This window comes from Muntiacus reevesi, chromosome 10 (genome assembly GCF_963930625.1).
Source record: "Muntiacus reevesi chromosome 10, mMunRee1.1, whole genome shotgun sequence".
NCBI lineage: Eukaryota > Metazoa > Chordata > Mammalia > Artiodactyla > Cervidae > Muntiacus > Muntiacus reevesi.
In genome coordinates, this window is record NC_089258.1 from 73,719,167 (window position 1) to 73,736,582 (window position 17,416).

Genomic DNA, 17,416 nt, shown 5'->3' on the forward strand with positions numbered 1-17,416 from the left:
CCAGGCTGGCTTCCCGATGTCACCACTGAGCCTTGTGGAGTCTCCTGTGGGAACACTCTTTGAAAACCCGCTATGGATGCTAAATGTTGTCAGAGGACAGAAGACGGGTCAGACACACACGCCCCACCCTCGCACCAAACTGCTTGCGATCTGGTAGGAGAACCAGGACAAACCCATACTAGTAGGGCTTCCTGCGTGGCCCAGTGGTTAAGAATCTGCCTTCCAGTGCATGCAATCCCTGGTCAGGGAACGGAGATCCCACGAGCCTCGGGGCAGCTAAGCCCAGTGGGCCACAACTAGAGAGAAGCCCCCACACACCACAACCAAGAGCCTGTGCCTGGGTGCTGGGTCGTTCAGTCTTGTCTGACTCTCTGCATGCTCTATGGATTGCAGCCCTCCAGGCTCCTCTGTCCATGGGATCCTCCAGGCAAGAATACTGCAGTGGGTTGCTATGCCCTCCTCCAGGGGATCTTCCTGACCCAGGGATCGAACCCGCGTCTCCTGCATCTCCTGCGTGGACAGGTGGTTTCTTTGCCACTAGGGTCACTGGGGAAGCCCCCAGTTGAAGAGCCTGTACAGCCAAAATTTAAAAATTAAATTAAAATTAACTGAAAATAAACACACGCTAACGACAGGACATCAAGTCTGACATTAACAAATGAAGGGGAGCCGTGAAGACTGAGAAGCATTTGGAGCACTCTGGGGGGTCCGGGAGGACTCCCTTGTTCACTAAACCCCCCGGAAGGAGGAAGAAGGGGTCTTTCCAGGCCAGTGGGGCAGCCTCAACAGAGCCAAAGCCGGACTGTGCCAGGGGTACGGGGACGTCCTCCAGCCCACGCCAACCAGCTGCCATCTGCAAGGAACACAGAGGCACCTACGGATGTAACCCTCAGGAAGTCAGTGCTGGGGGCCACCCGCAAACCTCAGCTCGGGGCTCGGAGCTGAGACACGCCTCCCACGTGCTGGCCCACATCCCGGCATCACAGCCAGTCACCCCGGACTCTCCTGCTCCAGGCCCAGCTTCCTGGCTCCAATTACAGCCTCGGGGCCTGGAGCCCCCCAAAAGGGGCTGGGGAGCCCCTCAGTGTGACCCTCACAGGTGGGGGTCTCCATTGCCAGCCCCCTTTCTTGAGACCCACCTGTCTCCCCCTTCTCTGGCGGTGCTGCAGGAGAGATCGCTCTTGGCAGCATCCTCCTTGGCACCCCCTGGCCCCTATAACCGTGGCCCTCCCCCGCCCCCTCCTCGGTGCCATCCATCCCCCCAGCACCGCACGCACTCGCCCCCCTCCCCCCCACCTCCCGTCCCTCCCCCACCCCTTCCCCTCCATTTGTTTCAATGAACAGCCCCTTTTATCTATTCTGTAGGTACAAATGAAGCTGTCAAATTTGATCAGACGCTTGATATGACAGGCTGTGGGAGTCAGGACCCCTGCAACAGAGTAGGCCTTGTCCGTCACAGGCCGCCCGACACTTTCCATAATGCCCAGACTGATGGGATCCTGAGTAGGGCCCAGCACATTTTCAACTCTATTTTGGGTGAAAACCCTTCTTGAAAGATCTTGAAAGGAGCTGGCAGTTCAGCCGCCCGGATGATTAATGAGGGTTGGCTCCGCTGGATGGATTTCTCCGGGTGCCAACGGCGTCCTCCCAACAGGCCAGAGCCTGTGGCCATCCACTTCCCCCAGCACCGCCCCCTTCCCAGCAACACGCCCCCCCCCCAAAAAAAAGCCTCTCCCCAAACCATCAGACACACACCTCCAACCACCACGGCTACCCTTCACCTCCGCCCACACCCACCTCTAGCTCTCCGCAGTCTCCCCTTTCTCTGATACCGGAGCAGCCCCGCATATGGACAAAGTTAGACGTCACAGCTGGTGAGGCCCCAGGCGGGGTGCGCAGGGCCTGCTGCGGAGCCCTGCGGGCTGCGGGGGGCGCAGATGGGCTGAAGAGGGGGGATGAGGAGGCGGCGACCCAGGCTGTCCTTGAGCACCACGTCACACGCCCCCATGGTCAGGTGGGCCTGTCCACTCTCCCCCTCCCCGTGGATCTCAGGAGCTCTGCGGATGGAAACCACGGGGCATCCTACACCCCCGAGAATGAAGCATCAAAGTCCTTATCTTCCTCTCATCTCACTGTTTCTCAGATGGGAGCCTGGGAACAAGACAATTGCCGACTGGGAAGGCGTCTCCCATGTAGGGCAGAAAGGTTAGCATCCTCGGTCTCAAGACACTACCTGCTGGATTGAGAAAATAGCATTTCTATATACACACATGTTAATACTGCCACATGCAAAATAGATAGCTGGTGGGAAGCCGGTGAGAAGCTGCAGTATGGAAGAGGAAACGGCAACCCACTCCAGCATTCTTGCCTGGGAAATCCCATGGACAGAGGAGCCTGGCGGGCTACAGTCCACCGGGTCGCAAAAGCGTCGGACACGACTTAGTCACTCAGTAACAACAGCAGAAAGCTGTTGCAGAGCGTGGGGCGCTCAGCCCAGTGCTCTGTGATGACCTAGCGGGGTGGGGGCTGTGGGAAGGAGGCTCAAGAGAGAAGGGATTTATGTGTCCTTATAGCTGATTCATGCTGCAGTGCAGTAGAAACCAACACAACGTCGTAAAGCAACTACACTCCAATTAAAAACAAATTTAAAAAATCGACACTACTTGCTGGCATCCCCCACCCCACGTCCACCAATCGTGGAGACATAAGACAATCCCAGCGCCCCTGGGCTGGTACCAGCCCTGGCTGAAGACCACCTTTGGGGTCAAGGGTCTCCTCTCCATCCCGCATGCATTGGGGGCTTCGCCCACTGCCCTGCCTTCCTCAGCTCTGATACCCTCAAGCCGGCACAGCAGGGAGACCCCTTGAAAGTGGGGAGAGAGGAAGTGGGTGTGCCCCCACCCACCCCGACACTAACACCCCACCTGCTGCTCCCCTCAGGCCAGCCCTGCTCTGAACTGTTTTCTTCCCTCCTCTTCTCTCCCATCTCCCCAGCACACCGTGACTCGTCCACAGGTACGGCAAAAGAATGGTCCCCAAAACTTCTTTGGGGTTTCCAAGCTCAGAAGCCTTTAAGAACAGGCTGGTGGGGGGCAGTTGGGATCAGGAACAGGCTGCTTGGTTCTTTCTGGAACTTCCAAAGCTATCTTTTTCAAGCCACGCTCCCAGGTCCGGGGACTCCATCTAAGGAGAAGCTAGTCTCTGAAACCAGGGCCATCTCCCAGCGTCTCTTATTGGACAAGCTAAGCAACTTCCATGGGGCCAGATCATGAGCGGGGGTGGGGGGGGGGGGCTCCCCAAGAATGCCAAGTCATGCCTATCCTCCTCACGCCTCATTTCTTTATTAAAATATAGTTGATTTACAATGTGGTGTTGGTTTCAGGTATTGAGCAAAGTGCCTCAGTTACATACACATACTCCTTTTCAGATTCTTTTTCATCATAGGTTATTCAGTTCAGTTCAGTCCAGTCACTCAGTCATGTCCAACTCTTTGCAACCCCATGAACTGCAGCACACCAGGCCTCCCTATCCATCGCCAACTCCTGGAGTTTACCCAAACTCATGTCCATTGAGTCAGTGATGCCATCCAACCATCTCATCCTCTGTCGTCCCCTTCTCCTCCTGCCCTCAATCTTTCCCAGCATCAGGGTCTTTTCCAATGAGTCATGTCTTCACATCAGGTGGCCAGAGTATTGGAGTTTCAGCTTCAACATCAGTCCTTCCAAGATACTAAATATAGTTCCCCATGCTATACAGTAGGACCTCGTTGTTTAGCTATTTTATATACAGTGGTGTGTATATGTTAATCCCAGATTTCTAACTTATCCTTCTTCCACTTCCCCTTAAGTTCCTTGTCTATGTCTGCAAGAGTCATTTCTATTTTGTAAATAAGTTGCCTTGTATTTTTTTTTTAGATTGCACATAGGTGATGTCGTATGATATCTGTCTCTCTCTGACTAACTTCACTCAGCTGATCATGTCCAGGTCCACCCATGTCGCTGCAAATGGTACTATTTCACTCATTTTCACGGCTGCTCACTTCCCATGTTCTGCTCTCCCTTTCCTTCTGAAAAAGAGAGAGAAATACCATAGTTTCCCTACCCCTCAGCCACTGGGTGGTGAAGGAAATGGCAACCCACTCCAGTATTCTTGCCTGGAGAATCCCATGGACAGAGAAGCCTGGTAGGCTACAGTCCACAGGGTCACAAAGAGTCGGACACAAATGATGTGACTTAACAGCAGCAGTACCAGGCCACTGGGTAAATGCCCAACCAGCTCTGAGATCATCCAGGCATGGGACGGACCCAAGGCATTCTTTCCACACCACCTCCTGAGCACCTGAGACATACCTGGCATGGGGCTGGACTCCGGGTGTACAACTGTGAGCAAAACGACACTCAGCGACTGCCTTCATGATGCTTACAAACTAATGCAGGAAAAAACTAAACAAAATCAGCATGTAATTATAAACTGAGGGGCTTCCTTAGTGGTCCAGTGGTTAAGAAGCCACCTTGCAATGCAAGGGATACCGGTCCAATCCCTGGTCCAGGAAGATCCCACATGCCAGTGGCTCTAGAGCCCACGCACCATGACTCCCGAAGCCTGCACACTCGAAAGTCTGCAACGAGAAGCCCCTGCAGGCAGAAGCCTGAGCACCGCACCTAGCGAGTAGCCCCCGCTCTCCACAACTAAAGAAAGTCCAAGTGCAGCAACAAAGGCCCACTACAGTCGAACAGATAAACCTCTGAAAAAATAATTATAAACTGCGGCAGCAGCAATGACACCGTTTCATGGTGCGTACAAAGAGCGGGTAACAAGGAATCCTCGTTTAGAACTAAGGTGGTTGGGGAGAGTCTCTGGGAACGTGACCTTGCAGCTGAGCCGTGAAGGCTGAGCAGTCAGGCAGGGAGGCAGGGAGAGTGTCCACACCCGATCAGCAGCTGGTCTTCCCCTGCCATGCAGACACCATCCCCTGTAGCCGGGCCCCCACGGAAGGATAAAAATGCAGCCCGGGCCCTGGAAGAACCAGGAGGGGATGAATTGGGAGAAGGAGGGATGCTGGGGGTAAGAGACCAGACCACTCAGTCACCCCACGCCCAGGGCCCGAGGCAGGAGCGAGGCAGGGCTGCAAACCCGCGCAAGTCAGAGGGAGACGGAGGTAGAGCTGGCGCTGCCAAGACCTCCCAGAGTCACGGGGACACCCCGGGACAGGTCTTCAAGGTTTTTCGAGCTCCCAGAGCTGTGGCATGGACAGCTGCTGATAGAGACAAAAATTCAACTGGTGATCACTCAAGTCAACCTATAATTACATGGTTCTTGCCTGGAATGTAAAGCTCGAGGGGGAACTAACTCAGCCTTCTCTCTTTCTGAAAGATATATTTTTGATGAAATAGGTAGCGGTGTGTTTCTTACTCTTGGAAACCCATGGGTCTTATCTACCTAAGGCCAAACCTTTAATCTGGCTTTCAAGTCTGCCACAAAACGGCCCACACAGACCAGTCCAACCAGATGTTCCTTCTTCCCTTCCCCACGAGTTTGACAGTCCTTTGACCCCAGCCACTTGTAGGTTTCCCTCGCTCTGAATCCCTTGAGCCCCTTAATGTTATCCTCTTTCTAGCTCTTCTCTATAGAAGGACCCCTCATCACCCTCCACACGTGCTAAGTCATGCTAACTTGCTGCAGTCACGTCCAACTCTTTGCAACTCCCACCAGGCTCCTCTGTCTGCGGGATTCTCCAGGCAAGAATACTGCAGTGGGTTGCCTCGCCCTCCTCCAGGGGCTCTTCCTGACCCAGAGATCCAACCTGCGTCTCTTAGGTCTCCTGAATTGGCAGGTGGTTACTTTCCTGGTGGTTCAGACGGTAAAGCATCTGCTTGCAATGCGGGAGACCCGGGGTCGACTCCTGGGTTGGGAAGATTCCCCTGGAGAAGGAAATGGCAACCTACTCTAGTACTCTCGCCTGGAAAATCCCATGGACAGAGGAGCCTGGTAGGCTACAGTCCACTGGGTCGCAAAGAGTCAGACACGACTGAGCGACTTCACTTTCACTTTCTTTACCATTAGCGCCACCTGGGAAGCCCTCCACCAGCCCATAAACTCCTTAAAGGCAAGAAGGATCTTTCCTTCATTTTTGTGTTCCCTGAGTGCCTGGGACAGCTCCAGGTATGTGGCAGACAGTCAGTGAAATTCTATTTAATTCTAGAATTGCTAAATTCTATTTAATTGGAAAACAGCAAAAGGGTTTAAGTGTTGGTCAGCGTCTATGAACTGAAATCCTCAGTTGGGTGAGAGAGGAGACCCAGGGGTGAAACCCGGAGGAGGGACCACAGACAGAGCCAGCAGGGAAGAGAGAAAGAAGGCACAGCCCACCCTGATACATGAAGTCTTTCCTTCTCGTCAGCACAGAGCAGGAGGGGTGGTCCTGGCGACAAGGCGGTCGCCCTGGGGATCCTGGTTGGAGTGGCGAACCCTCAGGGCAGGCAGAGGAGACCCACATGGGGACGAGGCCGTCATTGACCTGCTTCTTCTACCAGCTCACCACGGTGGCGGAAATTCCCCCCACTCAACTCATTCCTTGGAATTAAGGAACAAAATCCTGAAAAGCCATCATTAGATGTGTTTGTGACAGGGGCCAGAGGGAAGGCGACATGTCTGAAGGCATCAGTGCTCACCTGTTGGGGAGCAGCCCCCACCTGGCAGAGAGCAGGGGCTGCTGAGAACGAGACGTCAGATGGGAAAGTTCTGGAATATGACCATTTCCCCAGATGCTCGTGTCCGAGGAGGAGCCGGCAGGCTTGCAGCATGCGCTCCAAGAATGCAGAGGTAGAGACTCCCCGACAGAGAACAAGCCTGGGGCCACACAGACTCTGTCTCTGAGCCCCATCTCACCCACTCAGAGCCGCCACCCCGAGGGGGGGACCCGGGTCCGTGTTCATCGCGGCCGCCCCAGGGTCCAGTCCCTGCCTGACTCATCACAGGCCCTCAGTGGATATCTCCGGAACAAACAAATGAATGAATAAGGCTGCAGAGAGGTGCTGAGATTGGACCCCAAGGAGAAACAGTCCTCCGTCTCAATTCTGCCAAGGGACCCAGAAGACCCATGCAAATTCAGGCCCACGTGGCTGGAAGCGATCCCCCAAATTCGTCAAGTGGCCCCCCCTCCCATCTACCAGACACGGGTCCACACCTGAGGACGCACTTGACGAACTGACCCCACCAGCTTTCAGAACAGAACCGAGCTCCCTGCTGTCTTTCAGAATTTCTTCAGGGAGAAAAAGAATTTTCCTGGCCGTGGGGCCAAATTAGAAAAAGAAGGCTACATAAAACAGGCCTAAGAGGGAAAGGGTAGGCCAAAAACAATATGCTCCTCTCTCCCCTGTTTTTTTAGGACCTGGGCTCCTTTCTGCAGCTGGAGGAGGAGGAGAAGGGGAAGGGGAAGAAGGGGAGGAGAGGGGCTCAGCCTAAGGACCCCCGCCCCCTCGCCAGGAGGCACACACGCAGGCGAGAGGCAAAGAAAAGTTTTCCGAGACTGATTCCCGAGACGGTAACTGGGTCCATGGAGCACATGTGAAGGCTCCTCGTTTCCAATTCAGGACTGTCAGATGGTGATTAATGACTAAGAGCCACAGAGCGGCCTTGATTGCCAAGTGCCGTATTGTTAATGCTGACATTTAATGATGCCGGACACGACTCCGGCACAATTCCACACCATCATCCGCAAATAGCGCTCGACGGACTTAATTGGTTAAGTGTTTGTGAGTGAGTGTGTGTGTGTGAAAATGAGAGGGAGGTATAAAAGGCAGAAGAAAGAGGTGAGATGTCTGTGTGATTTCGCCCTACACTCACGTCTGTGTTTTCACAGGCCTCCCCCAGTTTCTGCAGGAGTCAGAGAGTGTCCGAACGACTGTATCTGCAGACCCACAGTATCACCTCAGCCCTGACCACGGAAAGGTCTCGAACGCAGCCCATCCCGCCCTCCGCACCGGCCCCTCCTTCTGACCCCTGCTGTGGTCACCGCCGCCACCACCGTCTCTCAGGGACAGCTGGGAACGGGCGTGTTTGTGCAGTTAAAACACACGAAAGCGCGCTGAAAGAAGAAGTTGTCTGGAAGCGGGCCTGGATCCAGGGCTCCCGAGAAGCCACTTTTTCACTGGACTCAGATCAATGGACCCTTGGCCGCCTGACTGGGCTGGCCCAGCTCTGCCAAGAGGGAACTCTTACCCCCATTCCGGAACTCAGCCCTCTCTTAGGAGAGGAACACACTCCATCCTATTGTTCCAGAAACAGAGTCCTGGGCAACAGGGGCAGAGAGATGGCGCCCACCAAGGATTCTTGGGGCCAATTGAGCAAGGTGACAAAGGGCACGGGAGAGAAGGTCCAGGCTCCAAGAGTGCGGATCAAGTCAGGGCTTCTGGACTCATGGAATCCTGGCTCTACCGAGGCAGAGGGAGGCAGCGGGGAGGGGAAACCCAGGTAGCTGCAGTCGAGTTGGGGAAACAACAAGTATAGGAGAACTGTGGACCGTGGATGCTGAAGCCAAAGGAGCAGCACAGATGCTCAGGGCCACCAGCCTTCAGAGGAGAGGTCGGTTCAGAGGAAGGGGTGGAAATGTCTAGAAAAGGAGAATGTGCCGAGTACCCCGAAAGCTGGCAGCCCTCAGGTAGAGAGAGCTGGAAAGGCTGTTCTCCAGGCGAGGGTTTTAGAAAGTTGGACTCACATGAATTCCTTTTGAAAGCCTTGCTCCTCAGAATGTGGGCCCTGGGACTGCCCTAGTGGTCCAGTGGTTAAGATTTCACCTTCCATGCAGGGGGTGCAGGTGTGATTCCTGGTCGGGGACCTAAGGCCCCACACACCTCGGGGCCAGAAAATCCAGAGTATGTGCCCAGTAGTGGAATTGAAGACACGTGCAACCCAACGTTCATTGCAGGACTATTTACAATAGCAAGGACAAGGAAGCAACCTAGATGTCCATCGTGACAGATGAGTGGATAAAGAAGCTATGGTACGTGTGTACAGTGGAATATTACTCATTCATAAAAAGGAATGCATTTGAGTCAGTTCTAACGAGGTGGACAAACCTAGAGCCTATTATAGAGGGTGGAGTAAGTCCAAAAGAGGATAATAAATATTTTTTGTATATTAATAATACATTATTTATTAGCTAATAAGTATTAATTATACATTAATGTTTATATATGGAATCTAGAAAGACGGTATTGATTAAACTATTTTCAAGGCAGCAACAAGTCCCCTGGCAGGGCTGTTGACAGGGCTGCTCATTGTAAAAGACCCGGGTTCCCACCTCACCCCTGTCTCACTCCCCACGGCCCAGTGAACCTCGGCCAAAACACTGCACAGAATCACCAGCATAGGTCCTGCTGCTTTTTTTCCATTTGGAGCAGGGACCTGACCAGACAGCTGGACAGACTCAGTCTTCAGGCTTTGCTCCAATGGGAAGGCCCCTGCTGGTGGCTTTGCAAGGCTCACCTCCAGTTGATCCCTGCTATGAGCTGAAGCATGTGGGTCACGGGACCAGGTGAATCTCTCCCTTGGGTGTCCCTGGTCGGGGGTCTTTGTTCCAGCCCAGTGGTTGGGACCGAAACACCCCATGTGAAAAACCCCATTTATCACTGAGGCCTGCGCTATGTCATCACTGCCCAGCTGGCCTTTGTTCAGTCTGGACTCCTGAATGCGCCAACCCCCTTCAGCTGCAGAAGGGTCAGCCTCAGAAAATAATAATCAAAAGCTAACATTCTTGTGACTCTGGACCTAGGGGTCCCCCTGCTGTGACCCCTCTCCCCTTCCACACCCCTCAGATGAACCAGTACATCTCCCCCGTTATGCACTTTTCCCCCTAGCTGCCTGTTCTTTCTCCTCCTGCCAAATCAAGCTTTTCTCCCAGCTTCATCAAGCTTCCTCTCACTCTGAACCTTAGGAAAGAACTGGGAGCCCAGAGACCTGGTTTCAGCCCCTCCTGCTCCCGGGGTGACCCAGGGTGACGCACTTCACATACCTGGGCCTCGGGTTTCCCACTCGCAGAGGGAATGGTCCGGATAAGATGGGTTCTTTCCAGCTGGGACACTGTGATCTTGTTTCAGAGGATCGTTACGGGGATAACGAACATCGTGTTATTGAGGGATTTACAATGATACACGCACATTTGGCAATAAGGAGTCTCCTTCCTGGAATCGCCCACAAGCGTCTCTTTGTAAATGTCCTTATTGCCTTCATGGTTCCTGGTTTCCTAGGCAGATTGGGAGCAACACGAGGACAAAGTTGACGGTTTCTATTTCTTTGGTATCCTTTCTTGGTGACTAATACTCAGAGAAACCGCTCAGCAATGTTGCTGACCGGGTGACAGACTGATTAGCCCCCTGACTGCATGTTCGTTTAAATGGACTTGTAAGAAACTGAACAGAAAGTGGTCACCTTGGCCTCTCGTTGGTGGTAGGAGGGGAGGGCAGGGAAGGCGGGGTGGAGGTAAAGAACTTCTTTTAAATATGCAGGTCTCACTTCTCTTTAAGGGGGAAAAAAAAATACATTGCCCAGTTGAAACTAGCTGGATTTGGAAATTCAAATGGAATTTTTAATACTGCCTTGCAAATGAGTACATACCAGCATGCCCAAGGCTTAATTCCATCCCCAAGTGCTTACTGAGTGTACTGCGTGCTGAGTGCCAAGCCCCTGCTCAGCAGAAGGGGGGAGTACAGAGGAAGAAATACTATAAAGTAGCAGAGTTTTTTTTAACAGACTTAACAGGGCTTAGACATCAAAATACTGTCCCACTCAAAATGGATACTTTGGAATGACATACACTTTATTCTATTCTCTTACCTTGCTCCAAATGCCATGAACCTCTTTTAAAATCACCTTCAAAGCCCATCACCTACCTTACTGGCAATGACAAAGTTGTGGGTGTTGATTCGGGGAGATAATTGTCCCTTTCGGGGTTAGAGGCGCTGCACCGTGCCACATGTGGGATCTTAGTTGCCCAACCAGGGATCGAACCCCTGTGCCCCCTGCAGGGGAAGCTCGGAGTCTTAACCACTGGACCGCCAGGCAATTCCAAAGGAGAGAATTGTCTCTTGAAGCTAAGCTGGATGGTCAGGCTTATTCAGTCCGGTCAAGAATCTAAATAATGTTGTTGTGTTAGTTGCTCAGTCCTGTCCAACTCTTTGCGACCCCGTGGACTGGAGCCCGCCAGGCTCTTCTGTCCACGGGATTCTCCAGGCAAGAATACTGGAGTGGGTTGCCATGCCCTTCTCCAGGGGATCTTCCCGACCCAGGGATCGAGCCCAGGTCTCCTGCGCTGCAGGCAGATTCTTTACCATCTGAGCTACCCGGGAAGCCCAATCGAAATAATGGGCATCTTCTAATGATGCTCTTGATCACACATACGATAATGCCCTGCCTTCCCATGTGAATGCTTTGAAGGTCCTCCTTCACTGACTTGCGTGGACCTGGCTGTGTCTGGAAACACTGATCTCATGATGGACTTCCTGGCCATACTTTTGCCGACGCTCTCTCCCCAAACCCTAATGTCTATTTCAATCCAGCAACCCAAGACATCTTTTAAAAACATCACTCAGACCATGTCACTCATCTGCCTGAAACCTTGCAAGGGCCCAAGCCCACAGGGTGGCTTCTGAGGGCCAGCATGGTTCAGATCCCTGCTGTCTCTCTGGCCTCCTCTCCCATCACTGTCTCCTCCATCACTGGGCCTCATCCACATGGCCTCTGTGCTTCTCCTCAAGAGGCCAGGCCTGCTGCAACCCAGAAACCTTTTTGCTGTCTAGAGCTCTTTTTCCTTCCAGAGATCCACTTGGGTACACCCCACCCCCCCATTTCCTTCAAGTCTTTGGTCACTGTTTACCTTCTAAATGAGACTTTGTCAGACCTTGCATTTAACACCTTCCATTTAATAACTTTACACACAAACACACACATGCACACTCACCTACTCAATCCTGATTCCTCTTGCCCTGTCCTTTTTCTTTTTTCCCTGGTACTTATACTTTTCACTAGACTATGTAATTTACCTATATATATTATTCGTAGTGTTTACTGTTTTTTTTTTAATTTTTTTTATTAGTTGGAGGCTAATTACTTCACAACATTTCAGTGGGTTTTGTCATACATTGACACGAATCAGCCATAGAGTTACACGTATTCCCCATCCCGATCCCCCCTCCCACCTCCCTCTCCACCCGATTCCTCTGGGCCCTCCCAGTGCACCAGGCCCGAGCACTCGTCTCATGCATCCCCCCTGGGCTGGTGATCTGTTTCACCATAGATAATATACATGCTGCTCTTTCAAAACATCCCACCCTCACCTTCTCCCACAGAGTTCAAAAGTCTGTTCTGTACTTCTGGGTCTCTTTTTCTTTTTTGCATATAGGGTTATCGTTACCATCTTTCTAAATTCCATATATATGTGTTAGTATGCTGTAATGTTCTTTATCTTTCTGGCTTACTTCACTCTGTATAATGGGCTCCAGTTTCATCCATCTCCATAGTGTTTATTGTTGTCTGTATCACCCCTGCTTAGAATCTCGGCTCAAATGAGTTAGATCCTCTGTTTGGGATTAGTTGAATCCCAAAAGCCTAGAACTGGCACAGAAGTGGCAATCAATAAGTAACATGTTGAACTGAATTGAAGCCCCAACTTACATACAGTCCCAGTTTCCTGTTGCTTACAGATCTGTTGGCGGGCTCTGGAGACACACACGTGACACTGACCAAACATCCTTTTTCTTCTTAGCACTTGGCGCCGACCACCTGAGCTCCTCTTTTCCTCCACTGCTGCCCAGGTCCCTGTCAGCCCATGCCTTGGATTTTGGAAACCTAAGACGCCCCATCGGCCTCTAGGTGCTCAATGACTTACTCAGCAGACAAAATCTACATCAAGAAATATATACCATCACAAGCCAACACGGCAGTATTTGAAGCTGTCTTGGGCCCACCACCTGCCAGCTTGTGCCATGATCTATGGTGGTACAATCACATCAAATCTTATGAAAAGGAAAAGGTCAGCCTGCCAGGAGTGAAGAAATCTTTGGGCAAGTGTGGCCCTGCTGGTGTGGAAGACAAAGTGGAGCTCCAGATAGTAAAGATAGTAATGACAGTGATCTCTTTAGGTCTGATGAGGGAGGGGAAAGTGAAGAAGCCAAAGGCTAAGAGAAGAATGCCTTGCACAGCAAGAGTCAAAGAAAGCCAAGAACCCAGCCCTTGTTGCCAAGTCTTCCCTCTTACTAGACGTGAGACCTTGGAGTGATGACACAGATCAGCGAAACTAGAGGAGTGTGTCAGAAGCACGCGGCAGATGGCCTGGTATGGGGCTCTTCTAAACTAGTTCTGGTGGGGTATGGAATTTTAAAAACTTCAAATACAGTGGGCAGCGGAAGACGACAAATTTGAAAGAGATATGCTAGGGGAGCAGATCACTGCTTTTGACAACTACAGGCCGTCTATGGACGTGGCTGCGTCCAACAAGATCTAAAATTCATCGTGGATCAGTGTCCTTAAAGAAAAACCTGAAAGACAAGAAAGGAAGAAAGAGAAAATGACCAAACAGTACAAAAAAACTCCTGATGAGGTGGACTCCAGGGTAAAGCTCCAGGAAGCCTGGTGTGGATGAGGGCAAGGCTGAAGGAGGCGGACGGGCTGAACTTTCGGTCTAGTCAAGCAAACCTTCTCCTTGTCCCCAGCACATGCCCGGATCATTTCAGCCTTTACTCATTCGCTCATGTCATCCCTCTGCCTGAAGTCCTCTATCCTCCTTGCCTCCATCTCCAAACCCCAACACCCATGGGCGCTCAGCCCAGCCCTTTCCTCAACACGAATTCCCGTGACTGTGCCAGTCCTCCCTGACTTCTCCCTCCTCTGAGCTCTGATTACACCTACTTTGGGTATTAGACCATTTAGTCGTCACATAGAAACATTATGTGAGACTAACGTGTAGTATTTCCCCAGCTCAAGACCGCATCTTTTGCTTCTTTCCTCTCTCGAATAAGACTGTACTTCACAGGAGAAGCGGCTGACTTGAGTGGCTCAGCCGATCAGTCAACAAGCAGACAAAAAAAGAGGAGGGCATTCCAGGCGGAGGAAACTCAAAAGCAAAGACATCATGGTGGGAACCGATGTAATGAGTGTAAAGATGTTACACCCACAGTTCTCAGCCCCACCGGAGACTTTAATCACCTGAAGGTATTTCCATGGGGGGACCCCATCCCAGACCAATGTTATCAATAAGACTATCAGAGAGGACTTCCCTGGGGGTCCAGTGGTTAAGAACCCAGCTGCCAATGCAGGGGACACGGGTTTGATCCCTGGTCTGGGAAGATCCCACGTGCCTCGAGGCAACTAAGCTTGTATGCGCTGCAATGACTGAGCCCACACGCCACAGCTACTAAGTCTAGCACCTACAGCCTCTGATCTGCAGCAAGAGAAGCCTCCGCAATGAGAAGCCCTCACACCACAGCAAAGAGTAGCCCCACTCGCCACCACGAGAGAAAGCCTGCAAGCAGCAACAAAGAGGATCCAGGGCAGCCAAAAATAAACAAAGAAAAAAGATTTTAATGTCACTTGTTCAGGGAAAAAAAAGAGTATCAGGGAATGCGGCTTAGGCATCACTACTTTTTAAAGGGTCCCCCAGTGACTCTAATGTGTAGGTAGAATGAAGAACAATCACAGTATTAGGAAAAAAACAGAAGGAAATAAAAGAAAGAGGAATGTAAAGAAAATTATGAAACAGACCTTAAACACTGCTCTTTTCCACTTTGTTCCATTTGGTAGTAGGCCATGGGAATTCATCTCTGTCACAGTGGTCTGGGCGGATCAGCTGGGGACAGACGCTGTGTTCTCTGCTGTGGGGAGAACAGACGGTACCAGCTAACGTGGGCCAGGCCAAGTCAATCTTTGCCCATGGGATTCCGAAAAGCGTGAGGAAACTAGAGGATCAGTTCAGATCACTTGGAGTTTTATAATTTCTCCCCATCCTAGGTTTTAGCATTCAGTTTCCTCTCTCTTACCGCCCCTCCTAACAGCCAAAAGAAGTATGCACATTAGAGTCAGGCTACCATTTCAGAAAGTCTTGCCTAATTCTTTGCACCCTTCTCCCTCTGTTGTTGTTCCCTTGCTAAGTCAGCTAAGTCACGGGGAACTCTTTGCCACCCCATGGACTACAGCCCACCAGGCTCCTCTGCCCATAGGACTTCCCAAGCAAGAATATCAGCGTGGGTGGCCATTTCCTGCTCCAGAGGATCTTCCCCACCCAGGGATCGAACCTGCGTTTCCTGCTTGGCAGGGGGAGTCATTACCACTGAGCTAGCAGGGAAGCCCTCCTCTTCCTCTGGAAGGAGGCAGAAATGGAGCAAAAGTTGCACCGCCTGGCTCTAAAACGTCACGTGACTCAAGCGCATTGAGGAGCAGGCCAGAACTTTGCAGAGCTGGCGCTGCAGCCTGGCCTGGCCCATCACCCATCCCGAGCTGATCACTGCCGGTCCACTCCGCGGACCAGTAGCCTCAGCTGCACTTCCCGCAAGCTGCCTTCAGGGGGCGCCGGGACAGACCCGCCCGGTCCTCCCACGCACAAACCATCACTGCCAACCAAGTTGCCTGTCGCCAAATGCCACGGTTCAGGACGAGGCTTGACCATACAAGTGCCTCTGGGAAAGGACACGGGTCTAACATTTAGAGCAGGGCGTAAAGGGTTGAGATGAAAGCTTTTCCCGAGCGGAGATCTGCCGGGCGGGGGGATCGGAGGGTAAGGGGTGGGAAGACTAGAAAAGGAAGAGAAGGGAAAATAATGTTGGCACCTGGCGGCTGCGGGAGGGAGAGAAAGAGGGGGTGCCAGGGAGAGCGAGGGGGTGTGGAAAGACGAGGCTGGAGCGCTGCTGACAAGCTTTCCCCAACCCCACGCTCCTGCTGGCCAAGTTTCAGCCTGGATCCCAGGGGGCCGACCTGGGAGGGGTTGGGGGGTGGCGCCTCCCTGCACCTCCTCGCTTCCCGGTCCCGGAGCAGGAATCTGCTCTGGCCTACCTGTGGCCTGTCCACTCGGAACCCGGCCCCAGCAAAAGCGGAGGGGGATGGACCGGCCCCCAGCAGCGAACCCCATATATACCGAGAGGTAACCTGAAACCCCAGAGCTGGGCCATGGGGGGAGGAGGATGGAGGGGGGGCGGGATGAGGTTTTTCCACTTCCATTCGCAACTGTCAGGCGGGTGATTAATGACCAACAGGTTTGGAATCGCCTTTATTGCCAGATCAGTATTGTTGCCCGTGACAGCTAATGAGGTTGGACAGGCTTCTCCACACTGAGCTTTATGGGGCCCCGGCTCCCTCCCCTGCGGAGCTCACAAGCCCTGCCAGCTTTTGTGCGCTGGAATGTTCCAGGCCCACCACCCCCACTTCATTCTTCCAACACCACCTCCCCCCTGCAAGTGTCCTGAACCACCATCTCACCCAGAATCTGCCCCAGCCGCAAAATGGGGACCAGGGGGGAGGCCCATCCCAGCCTGCTCAGGGAGACCCAGCTGTTACACCCACTCCCCCAGTATCCCTCTCCCCACCCCTGCTGGAGCCGCAGTCCTGGGTGCTGGGGGAACTCAGAAAGGAAGGAAAAGGAACAAAAGCAAACGTTTACCTGGGTCGGGGAGATCCCCTGGAGGAGGGCATGGCAACCCACTCCACTATTCTTGCCTGAAGAATCCATGGACAGAGGAGCCTGGCGGGCTGCAGTCCACAGGGTCGCGAACAGAACAGTAGGGCCCTTGGGTGGAAGACAAGAAGAGTCTCCTATACGCCGGCTGTATAGACAGTCTGACCAGCGACCTTCACAAGCCATTTCCTGGACAGCTGCAAAACCCAGAAAGAGTGTTACATACTTACCACTTGAGTCCAGCAAATGTGTTGGGTGAGTCCAGCAAATGTGTTGGAGTGAGGATGGAGGAGTTAGAGAATTTAGGAAAGGAAGTTTAATAACAGTTACTAATGATTTTTAGCCAACCACCATAAGCCTAGATACACAAAGCCTGGTTTCGGTGCAGAAAGCAACTTGGTCTGAGGTCTGCAGGTCAGGAAATACTGGCTTTGTTTTCTGCTCTCCTTCAAATAATCTTTACCTTTGTGCTGGTTCACATCTTGATACGGTTAAGCACGTGTTTGCCTGGGGTTTAATATTTGAAGGAGTTGGAGCAATGTAATAAGCAAACAGCTTAAAAGGCCCAGAAAGACCCCCTCAGCTTAAAAATCTATTACTTTTCAATGTGATATAAATGTATTTTGCTTCTGCTCAGAGCAATTTCCGAGTTTACTCTTATTAAACCAGGAGACGGCTTAGCAGAGTTCTTGATTTATGAAACACATACTAGATTCATTAAAACCTTAAAAGATTTAATACATTTTATCAGGACATTAA

General features: G+C 52.1%; 1 long non-coding RNA gene and 1 pseudogene across 1 annotated transcript; one reads left to right on the plus strand and one right to left on the minus strand.

Annotated features, from left to right (window-relative positions):
• Positions 1-315: 315 nt before the first annotated feature.
• Positions 316-15,462, minus strand: LOC136176402 (uncharacterized). The gene is made up of 3 exons (XR_010664576.1): positions 15,318-15,462; positions 14,755-14,864; positions 316-571 (listed from the first exon to the last, which is right to left on the minus strand). It is a non-coding gene; the product is annotated as an uncharacterized lncRNA (long non-coding RNA).
• LOC136176863 (elongation factor 1-beta pseudogene) lies at positions 8,625-13,498 on the plus strand (annotated as a pseudogene).
• Positions 15,463-17,416: the final 1,954 nt, after the last annotated feature.